Raw genomic sequence first — 22,978 nt, forward strand, 5'->3', positions numbered from 1 at the left:
TGGCTTGTTCTCAACTCTTTATATTGTGCATCATGGAAGGATGCAGGATGCAGGAAGAGGACCAGTCGCATGTGGTTTTTTGAGCAGATGTGGCCTGGTTTTGCATTTCTGAGAGTCTTTTTATTATTTGACTGAGTGGGCATGTTGGTTTCCTCAGAAGTCTTTTGAGTTTGTTTAGGTGATTCTCATACTTGAAAGCACTGAAGTTGTCAAGGACACCATGCTTTTTCGCATCATCTGCAAGATGTACAAGGCAGAGTGCATTGTAGGACAAGAATTGTGGACCATACAGTTGACCAAAGTGAGAGACAACGAGCACCAGTAAGTCATTGGCATAATCACAGTAGTCTTCAATCAAACTGTTGTTGCACGGGATGAAGATTCCCACAAAAAGTAGCAAGAAATTTTTGTACACCTGTGTGTTAAGGAGATCTTTCATCATGACAGGTCCGGTATACAGTAAAAACTGCCTAAACTCTGTTGCCTTCCACCTATCAATTTCTCTCAGTGCCCTTGGTTTCATTGCAAACTCCATGGGCACACTTCTCCGAGCATTTAACAGTCTTTCTGACAATGTGTTTATTTGAAATCCTGACAGCCTACAAGTCAGAGGACCCATCTTCAGCCACAAGAGAAGAAGCTGTCTCATGATGGTGCATGTAGTCGAGGGGAAAACCAAAGACCATGTTTAGGGATGTTTCTTCAAGAGGTGATGGACCGTGATGATGATCAGCATCTGTCTTATTTCTGAAGCTCTCATTAGTTCTTAAAGGCATGTCAGTTCTTGGAAATGTCATTCTGTTTTCTAGGTACAAACCATCCTGTGTGCATTTTTCACATCCGTGATAGCCTGTGTGACCTTTAACATTTTTCAGGAATGCATGGGCAGGTGCATCACAGACCATCGAAGAGAGTATTAAATTGAACATCACTCCATCGAATTCAAATCCTTTAGCTAATTCATTTACTTCAGAGATGAATTCTTGAAGGTACTCAGCTAGGGATGTAGGTTTACTTGTGCCACAAAATAAACCTATTGTCACTGGTTCCTCTTGTTTGATGTTTTGCAGTGTCTCTAGGATGGGCCAGAACTGGGCCAACCCCGGATTCCTTTATGGCAATTTGGCCCAAATGCGGGCCAGATCAGGTCCAGTTCTGTTTTGGATCTGGTCCAGAATCATGCCGGATCAGGGCCAGCTCATATTGTAGATTGTACATCCCCCCCCCCCACACACACACATGCTCTCTCTCTCTCTCTAAAGTAGTATACATACAGTATCTAGAATTAAAAGAATCTTGTCATATATATTATCTAATCTCTTATGGTCTTATGCCACTGAATATTTTTCTTTAGGTTTTAACATGAAATGCTCAGGCAATTAAATGTTGAAAGTACTACTTTAGATAGACAATTAATTTAGAACACCTTTTTACACTAAAATACCACCTGATAAATTAGTGTTAGCACTAAATCACAGCCACTACTTCACAATAATCATGCATTCAAAAAAACAAAAAAACAAAAACAAATTGGAAACAAAAGATTAAAACAGTGGTAAATAATAATAATAATAATGCTATGTTTATTTTATATAGCACATTTCATACAACTCAAGGTCGCTTTATAATAATGAAGTACAAATAAACATGACATAGAAAGATGACAGAAATTATAAAAATAAACAGAATGGTAATAATAGAAGTCAGGGAAACAAGTGACAAAAAGATATGTTGGTCTTCTTTCTTGAGTAGAAAAGAGGCAGCAAAAAGCTGCATCAAAAAAATGTTCATATTATGAACCGCAGACCCATCATGAACCAAACAGAACGGGTAGCAAAGCCATGGAACAACAAACCCATTCACATGTGCGATTTAATTCCCATGAGGTATCTGCAAACAAAAGACCAAGAAGAAAGCTGTTAGTTTTGTTGAGATCTATTGAAGCACTGTTCAGAGACAGTCACAGACAATGATTAACATGTGAAATACATGTTGTCTTCAGCGAAGGCTTAACTGATAGATGGATCCAGCATTCCTAATGCTAGGTACACACAAAAAGATAATCAGGCTGATTTTGGGCTGATATCCCCCTTCCGACAATCCTAGCTATGTCCTGATTATCTTGATGGTTCTACAGATTATCTTATCATATTTTCTCTTGGTGTGAGGTGTGTTAATTGTGTCCAAACCTGATCGGAAGAATGTTGGACCCGCGAATCATAAATATTCAACATGTTTAATATTTATGATCAGAAATCCTGATGTGTGGGGGGAACCCCGAGGACAAACACAATGCACGCTCTGGAGATTATCATGTGAAACTAAACAATATCCAATCAGAAAGCGAGATGAAAATGTGGTCTATTACATTTTGAAAATCATATAAAATGTAAAGAATATTTTGGTGTGTACCCAGGATAAGGTGACCATTAGTTCTCGGGAAACCACCCTGATGGCTAGTAAAATGCGAAAGCCTCTTATGCTGTTTATATCTGAAATTTACCTCAGTTAATGCCTCTTTGGCTCTTTCACGTTCTTTCCGGCCGCCGCCACGGTCAGAGGCAAGATTGAACCAACGGATAGCGTAAGAATCGATGTCAGTATCTGCTGCTCCAGTAGAGGACGGGTTACTCCTTACAGCTCCTGTTGAAAAACAAAATATGTGCAATAAACATCTCAAACTTCCCCAGACTACTAAGCTCCTAAATGATAGTTCTTCAGTTATACATTGTCCATCAATTAAGGGATAAATGGGTATATCAACGATTTAAATATTCATTTAAAGGGAAACATATACCGGCAAAACAAATCCAATACTCCTGATGATGCATTGAGGGTTTTATTAATTTGCTGGTATATGTATGACTCTCAAAGTGACGGTAGCATTGACTTCCATTATAAGAATTACAGAGGACCACAGCTTCATTTAAACATCTTTACGGTTCAACAGAAGAAAAAAAAGACACCTATATTTTGAATAGCCCGAGAGTGAGTAAATTAACAGAAAATTAAACATTTGGGGTGAACCATTCCTAGAAATTAATTTTAAGAAATAGTAATATCTTAGCCATAAATATTATTTAGGTTGTGGAGATGGTTTATGAAATACTCTTAACACTCAGCTTCTTGGTATCGTATTATACTTACTGATCAACAAACTTCTTGTGTGCATTTCTTTGAAACACTTCTTCCCATTGACTCCTTTCCAGTTAATTTTTTTAGCTACTGAATCTGAGAAAAGCCTATGAAGTATGTTCCAGGTGATTCTTTTGGTGTTTTGTCCTCCAACAGCACCCAGAGCAGATATCTGAAAAGACAAACATACATTATATAAAACTGTATAATTCTATTTTCTGTTTTGATTAATGAACTGAAAATATAGATGAGAGCAGTGAATACTTTATAAGCACAGAATAAATTTGTACAACAATTGTGAAGTAGCATTAATAATAATAATAATAATAAAATAATAAAAGACACACTATGTTTTGTTTAGCCCGTGCGTTTCTTGAATCTTTAAGCCACTCCTCCAGCTCCTCAACTTCAGGCATAGTGGACAGTGGAACACTGATATTGTGAGGCATGTCATGGCATTTCAGCCACAGGATTTTCTGTCCCCAGTCGTGCAGCAAGATTACTGACAGCAAAGGCAAGCTGTGTTTGCTGTTCCTTAACATTTTCTAACAATGTTAGAATGTGCAGCTGTGCAGCTACAAAAAGAGTTAAGAAAGCATTTAAAGACCAAAAATACAAAGTTTTCTTAATATATATAATTAGAAAAATTGTAGAATGTTTTATATTTAAAGGATTTTACCAGAGCAAGGAATAGGTCCAGTGCCCATCTTCCCCAGTCTAAACGTGGGCCTGAAGGAATGCTCCTTTGACATTTGAGGCATGGCAGAGATGTGGCCCATAGAGCTTGATGGCCTGTCAGAGGTAGGTGTAGCAACTGGAGGCACTGAGACCAGGGAGAGAAAAGATGAACTCATAGTTTTTGCCCATATGTAATAACTTTGATGAGCAAAGATTAAGCAAAATAAATTATTTTAACTGTATAATATCCATCTTCAAGAGGCATCAGATTGGGGACATATCCAACAGAGCAGTGGCGTAGTGGACTGGAAGGCATTCCAGCTGCATTAAAGTGGACAGGTGGTGCTGCTGTGAAACATGAAAATGACAATAATTAGATTTTTTTAAGTGAATAACACATCATATATTCAGTATCATACTAATAAATCCTTCAAGTATGAGTCATGAGTCACTGAGCTCATGAAGTTACATTAACTGCATCAGTCCCATAGAAGTAACTTGATTTAATACTGTTATGTTAATGTTACAACTAAACAGTTAGATATTAACAAAAACATTGATTACAAAATAATTTATTAATAATTAATGGAAACGCAGGAATGTACCAGTGAAAGAAGAATATTCAGTCTGCCTCAGATCTGGCAGAGGTCTAATGGAAGTCTGGCAGGTTTCAGTTGATGGTATGTCAGGAGTAGGTGGAGGAATAGGTGGTGGTAGACAAGTGGAGAGATTGTGGTATCTCCTCTTTATACCACCCTCTGGCTCACTGTCAGAATCTGTATCACCAAAGATTTGCCTAGCAAACAAAAACAAATTACAATGGACCATAAAGATTTTTTGGGCATCAAATATCAACAGCTTGATTTAAAAATGTAAGAACTGCTTATACTCAACCAAGCTAAATATTCAATTAGCCTACTAAGCCTGTACTAGGAATCTTTACTTCACTTGACATCTCTAGTACTGCAAGACACAATAGTCACTATACAAAGAATCCATTGCTTGCTTTGATAATTAGAGCCAATTACACCATAGCAAAAAAGATGTTTGCCCAACCTAATATGTTAGCTCTATAGTAGTGTTGTCAAAAGACTTCCAAGTCGGTAATGAAAATGAAAAAATATGGCGATAACAGCCTTTCCTTCTAACATTTTGAGCACTGTTGAACGGGTTCTTTAAAATTTCAGTACCAACTTTGTATCAAAGTCTGTACTTATGACAACAACACACTATAGTTAACAAATATATTTCTAAATGTAATTTCGAATGGTGCATGTGTCAGTCTTTTAGAATATGAAACCTTGGCTTAATTTTTCTCTTCCTAATGACGTCTTCCTCATCATCTGTTTGTAACTCAGAGGTATTACAGGTCAGTGAGGCCCTCAGTTTGTCTCTTTCTTTAAGGTAATCACCTGATCAAAATTGACAAATAAAAAAATGATTACTCGCATGCAGGAAATGATGACTGTGTCAAAAATGCATCACTTTAGACAAAGTACACTATCAAATCCATTTTGCAGTATTATCCAACCACTTGAGTAATTACTGTACTACTGTACTGTATTATTTTGTACATGGGGGTGGGGGGGGGGGTTACAGTGCTACACTACTATCTCCTTATAGCAACAACTATGACATGTGACAAAATATTTGGCTGGTGTTCCAAATCCCTCAATTAATGGCAGAAATGAATGACTATTTTGACAGAAATAGACCATTAATAATTATAATTTTAAATCTGTTTGTTTACAGAGTTGGTGTATTTCATAACACCTGAATTATGTTTGTAAATCAGATTCTTACCAGTTCTTGAGAGGACTCCGACATCAAACTTTTTCCAGTCTTCTCCTGGCTCTTCACATTTTTGAATAGCTCTATTTATGCGTTCATCACTTTTATAATTTGGCCACCAAGTGACACCATCCTCAAACCACGACTCGGATATAATGTTGACAGTTTTTGTTTCTGTAAATTCGATGAGTAGAAACATCTAAAAAAAAGAAATTGTTGCAGAAATTATTACATATTTGAAAAAGTTATCCATTAGACACAATATTTGAAACACTCCTTTTGACATTTTCTTTCAATCAATATATTTGTTTTTTTTTTATTCTGTTATAACCAGCATAGCCTGCCTTTTCCTGTAAAGATTCAAAATTGTAGATGCACAAGGAACACCGCATCTAATCCAGTGTTACTCCTAATAATTTAATTTCATGGTTAGAAAAGCTACCACGGTAGAGTAAACAGAGAATTGACAAACAAACACCATCATTCTCTCACTCACATCTAGAAATCCTACAATACTAAATTAAAAGTTATCTACTCTGTGGAGTTTAATTGTAAACCAACAAGTTTACATGTGTACATTCATTCTCAAGGTCTCACAAATATGTGGAAGGAAAAAAACAATTCCTTCCCCGTAAATGGTAGGTAAACTAATATCAAGATAAATATTGGCATTGTATGATATGGGGAACAAAATCATGATAATATTTTACGGGGGGAGTACTCTGGGTTCTGGGCCAAACTCTTTACCCCCTCTAATTGTAGATGAGTGTAAACTTGTGAATTAATGTAAAATGTTGTCTCAGTTAGGTTGCTGAAATTAGTTGTGACATAAGTTTTATTATTATTTATTGTGGATACTTACAATGTACGTGTACAGTACTTACATTATATGATCCTGATCGCTGTGATTATTGCTGCTGTACAGATCAGCATAATAATCGCTATCATAAAATGCATCACAAGGTAAAATTCCTCTGATGCACAATAGTATGCACAAAATAAATTCTAAAATAGAAAAAAGCAAATATCACGCACTCACCAAATCTCAAAACTGTGTCCTTTAGGAGTCATCCAAAAACCCTACATTGTCAAAATCCACAAGTTTCCAGAAACCTTTGTGGAGTACAGCAGCTCTTCGTCAGTTCTGAGTGTTAAGTCAGTCTTTAGTCAGCATCAATTGTTTTGTCTCCCGCCACTCTGCCCTTAACCCTCACCTTTTACAGCCCCACCTGCCCACATAGCAACACTGTGATGGCCCAGATCCAGCCCATAAGGAATGATGAGCTAGCTTGCATTTGGTGTTGAATGACGGACCTTGGGTGATCCACACCTGTTTTCCAGATCTGGGCCACAAGCAGGCCATAGCAGGCAAAGAGCAAAGAATAAACCAGACATGGACCTTATCTGAGCCACACAATCTTATCTTAATATTAAATATGGGGTCATCTCAGCCTTAATAAGCCTGTTAACAGATCACCATTCCATACGTGCTAGATGAGTGCTGGATCTGGGCCATCACAATGTTGCTGTCCTAGAACTAATCCATCTCTGCACTATAACTTTGGCTGTGCAAGAAGGGCATGACAACAAATCTATCTTTGTAAGGAAGGAGCACACACTTGTGAGAGATCTGTGATATTTTGGCTACCCTAAACGGTCCTGTTGGTTGAGAGACAATGAATACTCTGAGAAAATCCGAGCTCATTGGATAGTTGTAGAAATTGTCCATCTGTGTTAAAACTTTAAACACTACATATATGCCCTCGACAGACTGAACAATGTTATAGATAACACATATGTCTTTGTCTATAGCAAAAACATTATCGCCAGTGGAAACTTTAATTGACCTACTGTTCAGTCTGCAGCTGCCTGTATTGTGCTGTAGCTTGAAGGCCGTCGGGAACAGGTCCAACATAATGTTGCCCTCTTAAAGCTTTACAGGGGAGCTCAACAGTTCTGATGTCTTCAACCTCTGATAACCTTCGTATTATCTGTGCAAGAGGAAATTCTGGCTTTCTCACAAACTTCTTCAGTGTATTGAGGTAATTTTCATATGGAAAAGCTGAGATGGAGTCTAAAGAACCATGCAGTTGTGCATCAGCTGACAAATGGACCAAGCCTTGCACATTATACACTAAGCCATCTTTTCCATAAAGCTCCCCAAAATGACTTACAAATGTTGTTAGTAGCATTTTCGCATAATTGTTAAACATAGAACACAGCTGAGGACTGACAAGGATGCATATACCAGTATACAATAACATAAAGTTATTATATACATCACAATCTAAATGTGGTGCCAGAGCAACAGAGCCAGTATACAACAGAAACTGTCTTAGTTCAGTAGCTTTCCAACGGTCTAGCTCTCGCAGAGACCTCGGCTTCCTTGCAAACTCAGCTGGTATGTACGCACGCATCTGAATTAGACTTTGAGAAATCTGATCAACAAGACTGGAGGACAAGCGAAACGTCAAAGGACCCCTGAGCCAAATATTTAATAATCTCCTTGTGACACCTAAACACACAAGGTGCATGTAATCTAAAGGGAATCTAGACACCATGCCCACATCTAGACCAGAAAATCCATGTGGTCCATGATGATGATGCTCCTCATCAACTCTGTCTGAAAATGATGAATCAGTCCGTAAAACAAAATCATTTCTGGAGTATGTCATTCTGTTGTTAACATAAACACCTGGCTGGCAACACTTATCACATCCATGGTATCCATTGTGAGCTTTCGTGTTTTTTACAAAAGCTCTAGCAGGAGTATCACATATAACAGAATCTAGTTCAATGAAAACCTTTTTTCCTCTGAAAAAGAACCCTTCCTGCAGCTGCTTTAACTCATGGGTAAAATCATGATCCTTCAGAAATCATTCTGATTTGCTGCTCAATAAACATTTTTAATTATTATCACTGTCTTATCAATTATCAAAAGTTAAAACAGACATTTCTGTTTCAAACACTGTACTGTTTTAAAACTTTATTCATCAAAGAATCCTGAAAAAGTGAAGGAACACAGCTGTTTTCAACACTGATAATAGTCAGAAATGTTTCTTCAGAAGCAAATCAGAATATAAGAATGATTTCTGAAGATCACGTGACACTGAAGACTGGAGTAATGATGGCTGAAAATCCAGCTTTACCATCACAGGAATAAATTACTTCTCTAAATATATTCAAATAGAAAACTATTATTTTAAATGGTAGTGAATTGTATTCATTTCATAAATTAAACTGTGGTTGCCATAAAAGACTTTCAAAAACACAAAAAAAACATACCTTCCCAAACTTATGAAACAGTTGTGCATGTTCAAGATTGTACTTACTAGTCCTGCAGTTTATAGCATCTTGGAGATGTTGTCTGACAGCAGCGGTGGGCCGACAGGGGCAGCAGGGCCTTCTCTTCTGGCCCTATAAAAAACAAAATTGTGTGAAAAATGCTTTTACAGACTATTTAGTTATCATTTACATTTGTGTAATGTTCAAAAATTGCTTGTGATTAGTTTAGTTGAGGTTGACCTGGAATATCCTACATTAAAAAAAGTCTATGGCCAGCACTACAGATTGTGCTACCCTTTTGATGAAAGAAGTCACATCTGATTTGTTACAAGCATTAGTGACAGAATCATCAGCCAATCAAATTTTGACATTCAATGACAGCACAACCTCTGGGTCTAGAGACGTGCCCAGTGCTACCCCCAGCATTAGACTGCCCTTTTAGTCAGGGATTTCCAAAGTACGAAAGTGAAATTAAATGAAAAGAAAATACAGCCTACAGACCTGGTTGCCAATCTACTAAAATGCTTTTTAAGGTGCTCTTTTGCAGAAAAAAAGAGAATAACTGAGAAATGAAGATCTACAACTGAGAAAGGAAGACCTACACCTAAACTGAAGGCCAGCAACATTTTTATGCACCATTTCAAAGATTGCAACTATGAGTGCAATAAGTGACTACAGTTAACACCAAGCACATGTTATTTTGTTGGCCGTGATTACTTTTTAAATTATGTATTGTGCATTTTACAGCAAAACGTTGGTCTTTCTGTGGCTCTAATACAGTCTGTATGCTTCATATAGAAAGCTGTAATGCAGATTGCGCGTTTTCTTTCCGTTTGCTCTTTTTTTTTAAACACTGAACTTTAAACACATATGCCACATATTTCATTCCTGAAGCAAACTTATGTCCGTTTGGTGATTAAATAAACAGTTTTAGACCGCTGCTTGAATTGAATGTGACGCATCCGGTGTGTGTGATAACTGTGACTTCTCAAAGACACTGCGCATGATTAGATAATCATGCACTGTTCTAAAATAGCAGCAAATAAAATGTGATGCGTTCGGTGTGTAGGGTTGGGTATCGTTTGAATTTTATCGATTCCAATTCCGATTCTGCTTATCGATTTTTAGTTTCGATTCCAATAAGATAAAAAATCCAATCTAAAAAAATTAAGTCAAACATTTAGATGTCAAACATGTTTCTGTCTTTTTACAAAGCATTCTGTTGCAGCTGAATAACACGAGCAAAAATCAGCAGCTTACAAAACTCTGCAAGAGGAATTTTGCCTGTGCTTAAAAAAAATAAAAAATACCATAGCAAAAACAATTAATTAATAAAAATATTAAAGTGTTAAAGACAAGTAACCAGTCAGTAGTAAGATATGAACAAACAAATCGATTAGCAATATCATAAATACAACTAAACAAAATTTCAGGTACAGAAACTGTAATTAAAAGTTTAAAAACACTGCATAGTTTTCTTTTTATAAATAAAATAAAGTTTAATCAATTAAAGTTATTAAATATATTCAGTCGTGATCAGTGAATGATTTTCTTTTGTTCTTTGATTAACATTAATGACAGGCAGCGCGATTATTAGGCTGTTGTCTCTTTAAACAAAAATACTGTACGTCTGTTTTTCTTTCTCATCTGTTCATCTGTTTACGTTCACGTAAGACAAAAACGTTTGTGTTTATGATGATATACTGATGTAGTTTTCTGTATATTGGTCGACAAATATGAAAGAAAGTCAGTTTCGGCTCGGAACAACCTTTTCTACAGTTGAAATACATGGAATGGTTTGAGAACAGACACAAACCCGGGAACCCGCAGCACAACCGCAGACCGCTGCTCTCATTCAGTATCCATTTCGTTCAGTATTCATTTTAAAAACTATTGGTTTATAAATCGGTATCGGCCAGTGTGGTCCAAACTAGCTATCAGTATTGGTAAAATCCACTATCGGTTGATCTCTAGTTGATAATACTGTGGTGCTGTGTGGATGTCCAGAAAAAAAAAAAAAAAAAAAAAACAAGACCAAATCAATACCGGTGGCTCCTGGTGATACATTGAGGTATAATGAAGCGAAATGATCGGTATGTAGGAGAAAATTAACACAACAGTATTACCTTTAATCCATAGCCTGGGCAACCGGCTGTCAGCGCGTTCACAACTGTCGCATGACAACAAATGCACGGGCGAGATACTGGAGCTGATGACGCTGTTTGCCGGCGCAGCATCGTGATGTCTATCAGTGATCGGCGATGGACGATGGCATCGTCAATCAGGCCAACCCTAACCAGGATGACATAATTAAACAATTGTACACAACTTTGAATAAAGTTTTTATATTTTATTAGCTAAACAAATGCACAGCTTCCACCAAGAAAAAAATAGTTAAAGCAAGAGTACAGCACCAACTGCTGTTACCCGGATGAGCCTGTGTTATTACATTTTACAGGTTTTTATCCAGGGATAACATACATTGGAATGTCGCAACTGACCAATCAGAATCAAGTACCCACAGAGCCATGTAGTAAAAGTAATTAGCTAATGATAAACTAATCATTTACAAAACATGACTATGTGTTCATAGATGATTAATAAGTGATGTTAATATTTTTATCTATGTTCTGTAGGTTAAGTTATAAATAACTTACAAAGCTTTCTGCACCCACAATCTAAAGTGTAAACTACTCATCAGTTGTAAATGTAAACTTTCCGTTTACAGGTTGGTTGATTTTGTGTGTGTGTGTGTGTTGGTGTGTGTATATATATATATATATATATATATATATATATATATATATATATATATATATATATATATATGTGTGTGTGTGTGTGTGTGTGTGTGTATGTATGTATATATATATATATATATATATATATATATATATATATATATATATTTATATGTGTGTGTGTATATATATATATATATATATATATATATATATATATACACGCACACACAACTGGAAACCACAAAGTTTGTAAAACATTTACAACTGATGAATAGTTTACACTTTAGATTGGGGGGGGGGTGCAGAAAGCTTTGTAAATGATTTATAATGTTCATTGAGATAATAGTACAATGTTGACTTTTCAATGATTTATAAGTGATTCATAATATATTAACTACTAACTATTAACCATTAAGGATCTGTTTGATTTTTTTCATGATGTTATTTTTTTAGATTGCTTATGAAACATGTTTAAATCATAGCATATTACTTAATCATTAGTGAATGTATATTTATGTCACTTGTAAATTATTTATAACTTAATCTATAGAACATAGATAAAAATATTAAAATCATTTATTTAAATCACACAGTCATGTTTTGTAAATAGTTAATCATAATCGAATTACTTGTAAATGACTTTTAAATTAATTTACAAAAAGTACACAAATTATTAGTATATCACTTATTAAGTGCTTATGAATGTTTTGTAAATGATTAGTTCATCATTAACTAATCACTTAAAAGTGACTTACAACTGAACTTTATTATAAAGTGTTACCAAAAAGTCACCCACACCTTGGAAGACCTGAGGGAAAGTAAATTAACAGCAAATTTTCATTTTGGGGTGAACTATCCCTTTAACCCACACTAATCTAGCCTACTGCTGAAGTTGTTGATCAGACGTCATTGTTGTTGAGAGCCTGTGTGTGGCATAATATGTGCATTACACATACAGCTACGTTAGCTGTAACAGATGTGTAAGATGTGTACAGGTATCTAACACTTGTTTACTGAAGGCCCTGACTGAAACCCCATGGTACTCACTGTCTGACAGCAGGTTCACTCAGACTCTGCTCATCATCACTGAAGAGTCCAGGAACAAAACAAGCTGACACAGACACAAGCTAACAAGCTAGAGTAGAGGTGAAGTGGAGATAAAAGACAGAATAATATATAACAATTATAATAACATATGTAATATACAAATTCTACTACTAATAATATAATCTTAAAATAACAGAATCTATATTTTTAGTTTTAGGTTGAGTGAGACTTACGTTTTGATATCAGGGACTTCTTACAATTGGTGAAATGTATTCTGAAAAAGGCATATTAATGTATTTCATGAGCTTCTTCAGGTCACCTGTATTTCTAAGTCAGTAACGTTCAGTAATCTCCCTTCAGAAATGTTGAAATCTTGGAGATTCACTTCTGTTCTGTAGAGTTTATTTCTGTCCTCCTGAAATCACAGAACAATTTGTATCAATATATGTTTATCATGAAATATCAAAACTCATGTGAACTTGATTTCAGCCGATTACACTCTCACTGTAAGTGATGTCATCGATTCAGTAAATCAGCCTTTTCCAATAACATACTGACAAATCACCAGCAAAACATTCACAGAGCTATCAAAATATATCATACACACACGAAGATTTGATTAAAAGCCCAGAGTTTCATCAACAAGAGCTCAATCTATATAGTTAGCCTACCTGAAAACTGCTAAGACGCTAACGGACTTTTTCGAAGACACTAAACCATTTCTATAAAATAAATTTAATTGAAACATGTCAATAACAAGTAAGAAACACGTCAGGAACATTTGTATGTAATATTTGTGTGATTTTAGCGACTAAACTGACCTAAAACAGTGTAAACCGCAGCGAGAGCCGGAGATTTTCAGGTAACGTTACGATTTCACTTCAGCTCAATTAGACAAAAAAATACTACTTTGTTAATTCTGTGACACTGAAAAGTTACTAGTAAGGCACGCGGTGTGTTTTATACAGTCTGTGGGCAGCTGAAGAGACAGGGCAGGCTCATTTTCAAATAATGTTACCGTTAACTTATTTAGCCAACGGTCACGGTAGCGATTTCACACAAACAAACATCTACGTTAGAGTTAAAACATTACATTTATAAAGTACAGTCTCATTCAATAATCATTCAATAATTAATTTAAAAATACTTTTGTAGTTCAGAAGCAACAGCAACAATAGCTCACCATATATAGACGGATTATTTCTGGAAGCCTGTTAAAGAGTGAAAAACACGGTGAAAAAGCAATCAGGACTTCTCCTTAATAATCCGCTTATACATTTTCCCTACGAGAAACTTCTGAAAATGCATTAAGGCGTTAACATCAATTAAAAAAAAATCGCTACCGTGACCGTTTGGCTAAATAAGTTAACGGTAACATTATTTGAAAATGAGCCTGCCCTGTCTCTTCAGCTGCCCACAGACTGTAAAAAACACACCGCGTGCCTTACTAGTAACTTTTCAGTGTCACAGAATTAACAAAGTAGTATTTTTTTGTCTAATTGAGCTGAAGTGAAATCGTAACGTTACCTGAAAGTCACAGATGTCAATGGGATTATCCTCTTCTCTCTCTCTGTGTGTGGCTAAAAGAGATGAATAACAGGGCACGCGCACACAGATGAGCGCGGCATCGGCCCGCGGTCGTGAACCAACTCAGGGCCGACGATTGATGAGCTGGAGAACAGAGCACTGACCGAATTACATCGGCATCCGCCTGGCCGATGTTTAATAGATGTTTTAGGTATAGAGGACGGCGTTTCGATATTGGGCCGACATCGGCCAGACCCCAGCAAACACAGAACGTTGTGAGGACGTCGCCAGTTAGTCGTCATTTGGTCAGCGCGACATTACTTTATGGCAACGTTGTGAGGACGTCGTGGTACAGTTCAATTTTTTAAAATCTTGGCTAACTTCCCAGAAACGTCGTGGGCACGTACTCAAAAGACGTCGCTAGTTAGTCCCATTGGGGACGTTGTAGCGACGTGGTCAGCTGGTCTTCAGATAACTTTTAATATTATTGCACTAGATGTATTATTATTATTAAGATACCATTTGAACAGCATATTCTTTTGGAAATATACAAAAAAATTAATCAAGCATGTTAAAATAATCATATATATATATATATATATATATATATATATATATATACATATATATATATATATATATATATATATATATATATATATATATATATATGCCATCAGTTTAAGAACAATAAAATAAACAATTTACTTGGCAAATGGTGATAATGTTTGTTAATGAAAGAGAGTATGGAACAAATTAACATTTAAACCTTAAACTAGCAGCGCACGTCACTTTCTGAGTGAAGTGTGCGACGTGCGCGTGCACGTCATTTTGTAGCGGTCAACTTCCAGCGGACGGACACGGAGGAAAGGTAAGTCCTATAAATCTACTTTTATTCATAGATTTTAACTTGATATAACGTTAAATGCCATCAAAGAGGAGTACCCTGCTGAAAAAAACAATAGAAACCATTACAGAATTTGTAATGGTTTTAATGGTTCTTATTGGAATTCTAATGGTTTTAATGGACACTGTAATGGTCTCTGTGGGTCTCTATTGGTAATTTGCTTTCTTCTATTGGTGGCGTGTATTGTCTATTGGATACCATTAAGGACCAATAGAACACCTTTAAAACTTCTAGTGGTATCTACTGGACACCAGTAGAAACCATTATGACTCCAATAAATTTAGTGGTTTCTTTGGAAAACTGTAATGGTCTTAGTGGGTAGGCTACTGCTGAAAAAAAATGAACACACAAACAATAGAAACTATTACAAAATGTGTAATGGTTTTAATGGTTATAATGGGAATTAAAGCTGCAAGCAGCGATGAACGGGCCCTCGCACCCGGGCTCACCGCCATCGTGTGGCTTTAGTAAAAAGGTGAACATTGAGAAATATGCATTTAAACTCATAAATATAAGTGCAATATATCAAAGTTGATTCCATATGTGTGCCAATCTTCCTGTTGCCAGCAGGTGGCGCTATCGTTATAATGGAATATTGGCCTTCAGATGTGTTCAAGCCAGGACCCTTATCACACATGTGAAGTTTGGGCGAGATCGGACATTTTATGCCTGAGTTATAACATCTTTTATTCCCATGGCGAGACATCGAACTTCGTCATGGCGCCATGGACATTGCTTTTAACAAAAACTCAAGATCTTCACAACTAAACATCACACAGGTCTTTAGATTAGACTGACCACAAAAAAGACATTGATGTCATAACATTTCTGGAAATAGTTTGTCGCAGTGTAAAATATGTCACTAGGTGGCGCTATGACTATAACTGAATATTGGCATGTAGATTTGTTCAGGTCAAGAGTCTTATCCAACATGTGTAGTTTGGGGCAGATTGGACATTGTATGTCTGAGTTACAGCAACTTCCTTTTCATGGCGAAACATCGAAATTTGTCAGGCCGCCATGGACATGCCCTTTAACGAAACCTCAAGTCCTTCGCAATTTAACATCGCAAATGGCTTTAGATTACACTGACCAAGTTTGGTGTTGATCTGAATAAATCTCTAGGAGGAGTTCGTTAAAGTACAACCCCTGAAAATGGCAAAAACAGCACCAATTTTGCAGGGAAAATTCAAAATAACCGACTTCCTGTTGGGATCCGGATTTCGTACCAAGAGACTTTTTTGTAGGTATTGGAGTGTTACATGTGTGTACCAATTTTTGTACATGTACGTGAAACATAGCTCGAGGTGCACTCCGTTGAAAGTGTATAGGTGGCGCTATAGAGCCATTCTGCCACACCCGGTGGAATATTGGCCTGCAGATCTGTTCAGGCCAGGACTCTTATCACACATGTGAAGTTTGGGGAACATCGGACATTTTATGCCTGAGTTATAACATCTTTTATTCCCATGGCGAGACATCGAACTTCGTCGCGGCGCCATGAACAAGCCTTTTAACGAAAACTCAAGATCTTCACAACTGAATATCGAACAGGCCTTTAGATTAGACTGACCACAAAAAAGACATTGATGTCATAAAATTTCTATGAGTAGTTCGTCGCAGCGTAAAATATGTCACTTCCTGTTGCCAATAGGTGGCGCTATGACTATAACTGAATATGGGCATGTCAATCTGTTCAGGTTCGGAGTCTCATCAAACATGTGAAGTTTGGGGCAGATTGGACATTGTATGTGTGAGTTATAGCAACTTCATTTTTCATGGCGAATCATCTAAATTCGCCAGGCCGCCACGGACACGCCCTTCAACGAAAACTCAAGATCTTCGCAATTTAACATCGCAAAGGCCTTTAGATTAGGCATACCAAATTTGGTGTTGATTTGAAGAACTCTCTAGGAGGAGTTCGTTAAAATACAACACATGGAAATGGCCAAAATTACACAAAATATGCTCATAATATTAAAAATAACCGACTTCCTGTTGGGTTTAGAATTTCGCTCCAAGAGTCTTTTTTGTAGCTATTGGTGTGTTACATATGTGTGCCAATTTTCGTGCATGTACGTGAAACATAGCTGGAAGGCTGTTGATTTTCTTGGTATAGGTGGCGCTGTCGAGCCATTTTGCCACACCCTCTTCTGAATCCTATATCAGACGAAAATTTTCACCAGGTTTGACGCGTGTGCAAAGTTTCATGACTTTTTGAGCATGTTAAAGCCCTCAAAAATGCGATTCATTCGGGAGAAGAAGAAGAAAAATAATAATAAATATAGCTGCAAGCAGCGATGTCGGGCTCAAGCCATCAGTGCAACGCCACCCCGGTGGCATCAGGATAACTGTGCCCAGCGGGCATAAGCATTTACAGTAACCCTCTGACAATCAGTTTTAAGGGATGCGGCAGTTAAAGGGTTAATCCGACCAATCTAGACTTTGAAATCACATACACAGAACAATATATATAACTTTAGTAACACTTTATTTTAATATTTATAAAAAATGTATAAGGTGTGCATTGTAGCTGACACCTATATGAACACATTACAATTGCTTTGTGACTGCAAGTCTTTCTTCTCAAATGCTATTGAGCTTCAAATTTGCATTTGAGCCCATGTGAAAAAGTAGCATAATTTACATATGACTTACAGTTTGTTGTAATAAATATCAAACATTCAATTTAATTGTGCATTATAGCTGTCACCTAGATGAACAATTACAGTTGTTTTTATGACTGTAAGTCATTCTCTTCAAATGCTACTGACGTTAGAAAAGTGTATAACAATATCACATGTAACTTTAGAGACCGGCCCTAAATTTGAGACTCTAGAAAGTCCAATGTCAAGACAACTTTATGCCTGTTTTATTTTCTTTAGTTTTCTTTTCTCTGTGCCGGATTGCTGATGTCCTATACCCAGGCATAGATGTCCATCCATCAATTACGAACATTCAGCCGCAAACATGAGGTGTGAGCGGACGCGAGCGCGGATGGGAGAATGGCGCATGTTTTTTTTTTTTTTTTTTTTTTTTGAGCAACTGGGATGGTGCCCCCTCTGCGAGTTGGTGCCCTACGAAGACTGCATACTATGTTATACTGCATAATGTTAACAAATTAGACATTATTTTACAGTGTTACCAAATCCTTAAATAATGTATTAGTGTTTTGTAATGATTTTAATGACCTATAAGCATTTGTGAAATAGTTTTGCTTGCATTGCAGCTTTATCTGTCAGTTGAAGAGTTTTACTGTTACATCCATGAGATTAATAAATGTCATGTCACGTCACAGGTTGTCATAGGTCAGTATCAAATGAGTTTGAAATTATTATTTGCAGCACAAATTAGGGTTCTTAGGATGTTTTTAAATCCCTAAAACTGTCAGAAAAGGATAAGGCCTAAGAGATTTCTTAACCTGTAATGTAAGGAAAAAACACCACCATTAGCAACAACAAAAACAATAACAATTTAAAATACAATTTTTTTTTCCTGATTATTAAAGGGATGATTAGGTCTCTCTCTCTCTCTCTCTGCCAGACAGCCCCTCCCTACAGTCCACACACACTGTCACAGTCACCAACCCCCTCACACTCCCCCTCCCTCTCCCCCTCCCTTCCCTCACACAGACAGGGTGGCCAGAGTGAGATCATGTCAGTTGAGAAGTCTGACAGTTTTTTAATTTTCTTTTATCCATACAGTGTTGTAAAGTCGTGAAACTATGCATATTTCCTCAGAATGATTTGATCTTTGTATAAAAAAATGCTTTGAAGTGTTTGGAAGCTGCAATTTAAACATACAAGACAATTAATGTTTCCCTTTTTACTGTCATTTCAAAAATTCACCACGACAAAACCGTTAAAGCTAACCAAAATCCGATCGCAATTTAAGTTCCTCAATGGTTTTTCTTCATGTAGACAAAGTTTGGTGTGTATAGTGTACTTCCCCCTGTGAGGAGTATGCATTAATTCACAACTGTAAAATCTCAAAAATACACATTCAAATCAAAATAGCCGACTTCCTGTTGATCGTAGCTTATGACTGTGAATTAGAAAGTTGTCCGTCTTGATTAGAACAATTTATGTACCAAGTTTTGTGTCTGTAGCTAAAACTAACCCCCCCACTTTTGACAAAAGGTGGCGCTATAGCGTGCCTCCTTCACGCCCTTTTAAAAGCTTTTGCCATTGTCTAGCTATCAATAATACCGATATGTATTTTGAGTTTCATGTAAGTCTGAGCTTGTTGTCTGCCTCAAACTCACCATAACAGAACATTCAAGTTTGACACGTTGCCATGGCAACGCCATATTACATATCAATACCCCCACAACAGATTTACATCGGCCGTCTTTTGTCATTATTCTGATGAAGTTTTAAGGAAATCGAGTAAAAATAAGATGCTAAATTCAAAACATTTTGAAAATGACTCACTTCCTGCTGCCAGTTGGTGGCGCTATAACGTTGACTCTTAATAGTCACATATATACGATCTGTATCATACAACGAACAAACCAATGAAGTTTGATCAAATTCAGGAAATGTATGTGGACGTTATTAGACATTTCCTGTTTCTCATTTCTCGCCATAATTTCAACGCCTCACCACGGGCAAACCGTTCGAGATATCAAAAATCCCCTCGCAATTTTTCATCCCCAATGTCTTGAGATCATGTTCACCGAGTTTCGTGACAAACGGGTTGAAAACCTCAGAGGAGTATTTCAAATTCCAGAGCATGCTTTTTATAAACAGCCCTGAATAGTTGACTTCCTGTTGGGTGGAGCCTAAGACATAAAGTGTGAAAGTTGTTCGGCTTAATGAGATCTATAAGTGTACCGAGTTTCATATAAATACATGCAAGTGTGTGTGAGCTATGGTTCAAGATTTCTGAAGGTGTTCCAGGGGGCGCTGTAGAGTCCCTGTGCCACGCCCGGGTCCCAGCCTCTGCAGCGTCCTGATGGCCGCAGATTCCAATGTGTGTGCCAATTTTCAAGAGTTTTTGAGCATGTTAAGGCCCCTAAAAACCCCCGGAAGGTTTAATAAAAAATAAAAAAAATAATAAGAAGAAGAATAATCCTTAGAAGAACAATAGGGATCTTCGCCCCTTCGGGCTTGAGCCCTAAATATAGCTGCAAGCAGCGATGGCGGGCTCAAGCCACCAATGCCATCGCCACCCCCGTGGCATCAGGTAAACTGTGCCCAGCGGGCACATGCATTCACAATATCCCTCTGGCAGTGAGGTTTTAAAGGAAATGGCGGTTAAAGGGTTAATCCGAATCATCTAGACTTTAAAATCGCATTCACAGAACAATATATATATATATATATATATATATATATATATATATATATATATATATATATATATATATAGTAGCACTTTACAATAAGATTTCATTTATAAACATTATGTTAACATGAACAATATTTATATAGCATTCATTCATGTCAGTTAATATTCCAAACTTAAACATTAAAACATTGTTTTGTGATTTTTTTCAAGCACATTTTACCAATTCCAAACCATATCAATCTTAATAACTACCATTATTTTTTATTTAATCATTTATGAGTGCTATACAATAGTCCAGGAAAGCTGGAAGAGAAAAACTCCTTATATTCATGTGCAGAATTATTAGGCATGTTTTCTTTTACAGATGAAATGCGCTAAAAAAGAGTTTTAACTCAAACTGTTTTAACTCAAAGTCGAAAATTATGAAATACCCATGAGAAATATCAAACACAAATGCAATACAGAAATGGATAAGTTAAGACTTGACCATTGTACAAAAATGCTGACTGGGTCATGAGGTCAGGAAAGAAGAAGAAAAAAAAAACAGGTCAAGAAGAACTGACAAAAAGAATTGCAAAATAATTAGGAATTAATGTGAAGATTAATTTTTAGTCAATTCTGCAAGACAAACTTTCAGGAAAGGAGGTGGAATAAAAATGAGCTCCTAAATCTTAATCCCGGTTTCTGGAAGATATATTCCTCAAACCATCGGACAAGAGTAGGTGGTGCTGGTCCTTCACGAGTCACTCTAATCTGTTCATAAAGCCTATATATAAAGTCTTAATATATAGTAGTTCACAATACTTCATGGTATTCTAATTAAATAATTTTTTGGAATCTTAGATCTCTCAGAACCTGACACATTGTAATTCTGAGACTCCAGGAAACTGGCAGTTCTGTAAAATGTTGGCACTGGAGACTAAATGCTCCCTGATAGATTCACACCTAATTCACTTAACACACACACACACACACACACATACACACACATACACACACACACACATTACCCACAATGACAGAGGGACAGAGTGACATCAGATGTATGATAGTTTTTTAATTTTCTATCATCCATATAGTGTTGTATAGTCATGAAACTATGCATATTTGCTCAGAATGACTTGTCTTCTATGTGTACATTTTTTTGAAGTGTTTAGAAGCTGCACTTAAAAAAATAAAAGACATTTACTGGTTACTTTTTTACTGTTATTTAAAAAAATCACCACGACAAAACCATTCAAGCCATTCAAAATTCATCCGCACCTGTACTGTAAGATACATTCTTTAAACAGTGGTAAAAGAGGATGTGGGGCTGATCCTTCAAGAGTCACTCAAAACGTATCTGTCCATAAAGCCTATAAAGAATTATTCTTAATATACAGTTCACAATACTTCAGCTTGTTATTCTAATAAAGTGAGGGTCATTTTATCAGTAAAATACATAAAATTCATATTATTTTTCTTTGAAAGATTTCTATAAATGATTTAAATCATACTTGTTTCTACAATAATTATTTAAAAGTGATCCTATAGCTCCATCTGGTGGCCATTATTGGTACTAAGAATTGCAAGCTTGATTTATATGTTATGATAGTTTTAATTTTATGCTGGCTCTTGAAAATGATAAAGCTATGAAACTTACTGTGCTTCCTTCAAATGATGACTTCTACGTATATAAAAAATTATGAAGAGTTGGAATTAAAATTTTTAAAGATATAGTAAAATAACTATTGTATTTTTTTATATTACTTTAATAAATCTCTATGGCCACACCATTTAAGGTATCCTAAACCCATTCGCAATTTAACATCTTCAGTATATGGCTTCATGTTAAAAAAGTTTGGTGTGAACTACTTGTGTCTTCTTGGAGGAGAATGAATTCATTTACAGGCTGAGTTTATCATAAATCCACAATAACATTTCTGAGTTCTGTATCAATCTGTGTTGTTGTTTGTTTATTTTTATTTCTTTTTATTTTTCATAGGAAAATAACTGACCCTTTACTCTCCTTTTTAATAAATGAGCTATTTATAGCTGTATTTATAAACTGCTTACTACTGACTATTAATATTGGGACAAGGCTTTATGAAGCATGAACTGACTATTTACTAATGAGTTCAGTTATTATAAAGTGTTATCAATGCATTTGCTAATGTTAACAAATTAGACATTATTTTACAGTGTTATCAAATCCCTTAAATGATTTGTAAGTGTTTTGTAATGATTTTATTGACCTAAAAGCATTTGTGAAAGTTCTGCTTGCATTAGAGCTTAGTCTTGATCTGTGAGCTGAACAGATTTACTGTTACATCCATGAGATTATGTAAATTCAAATAAATATCATGTCACAGGATGTCAGAGGTCAGTATCAAATTAGTTTGAAATTATTATTTGAAGCACAAATAAGGTTTTTTAGGATTTTTAAAAATCCCTAAAACTGTCAGAAAAGGATAAGGCCTAAGATTTCTATGTGAGTGGCTAAATTTGTTTGTTTTTATAACTATAATGCATAAACTATGAAACTATACAAAATGTATAAAAAAGTACAAGTTATTCTTTTCCAATGTTTTTT

The 22,978-nt window shown here is 36.1% G+C and overlaps 1 protein-coding gene and 1 long non-coding RNA gene across 7 annotated transcripts in view; one reads left to right on the plus strand and one right to left on the minus strand.

The window, feature by feature from the left end:
* Nucleotides 1-22,978, plus strand: part of LOC127953355 (zinc finger protein 501-like) — a 364,750-nt gene that overhangs the window by 81,428 nt on the left and 260,344 nt on the right. The window lies entirely within an intron of this gene.
* LOC127953466 (uncharacterized) lies at nucleotides 889-13,656 on the minus strand. Of its 4 annotated transcripts, XR_008153198.1 has the most exons (13): nucleotides 12,914-13,654; nucleotides 12,681-12,768; nucleotides 11,016-11,181; nucleotides 8,937-9,021; nucleotides 5,617-5,803; nucleotides 5,114-5,225; nucleotides 4,419-4,609; nucleotides 4,052-4,161; nucleotides 3,815-3,958; nucleotides 3,483-3,710; nucleotides 3,148-3,307; nucleotides 2,504-2,643; nucleotides 890-1,890 (listed from the first exon to the last, which is right to left on the minus strand). It is a non-coding gene; the product is annotated as an uncharacterized LOC127953466 (long non-coding RNA). The 4 variants fall into 4 exon arrangements; XR_008153199.1 differs by having other exon boundaries at nucleotides 889-1,890; nucleotides 3,815-4,161; nucleotides 11,005-11,181; nucleotides 12,914-13,656; XR_008153197.1 differs by having other exon boundaries at nucleotides 889-1,890; nucleotides 3,815-4,161; nucleotides 12,914-13,655.

Source organism: Carassius gibelio, chromosome B3 (assembly GCF_023724105.1).
Source record: "Carassius gibelio isolate Cgi1373 ecotype wild population from Czech Republic chromosome B3, carGib1.2-hapl.c, whole genome shotgun sequence".
Taxonomy (NCBI): domain Eukaryota; kingdom Metazoa; phylum Chordata; class Actinopteri; order Cypriniformes; family Cyprinidae; genus Carassius; species Carassius gibelio.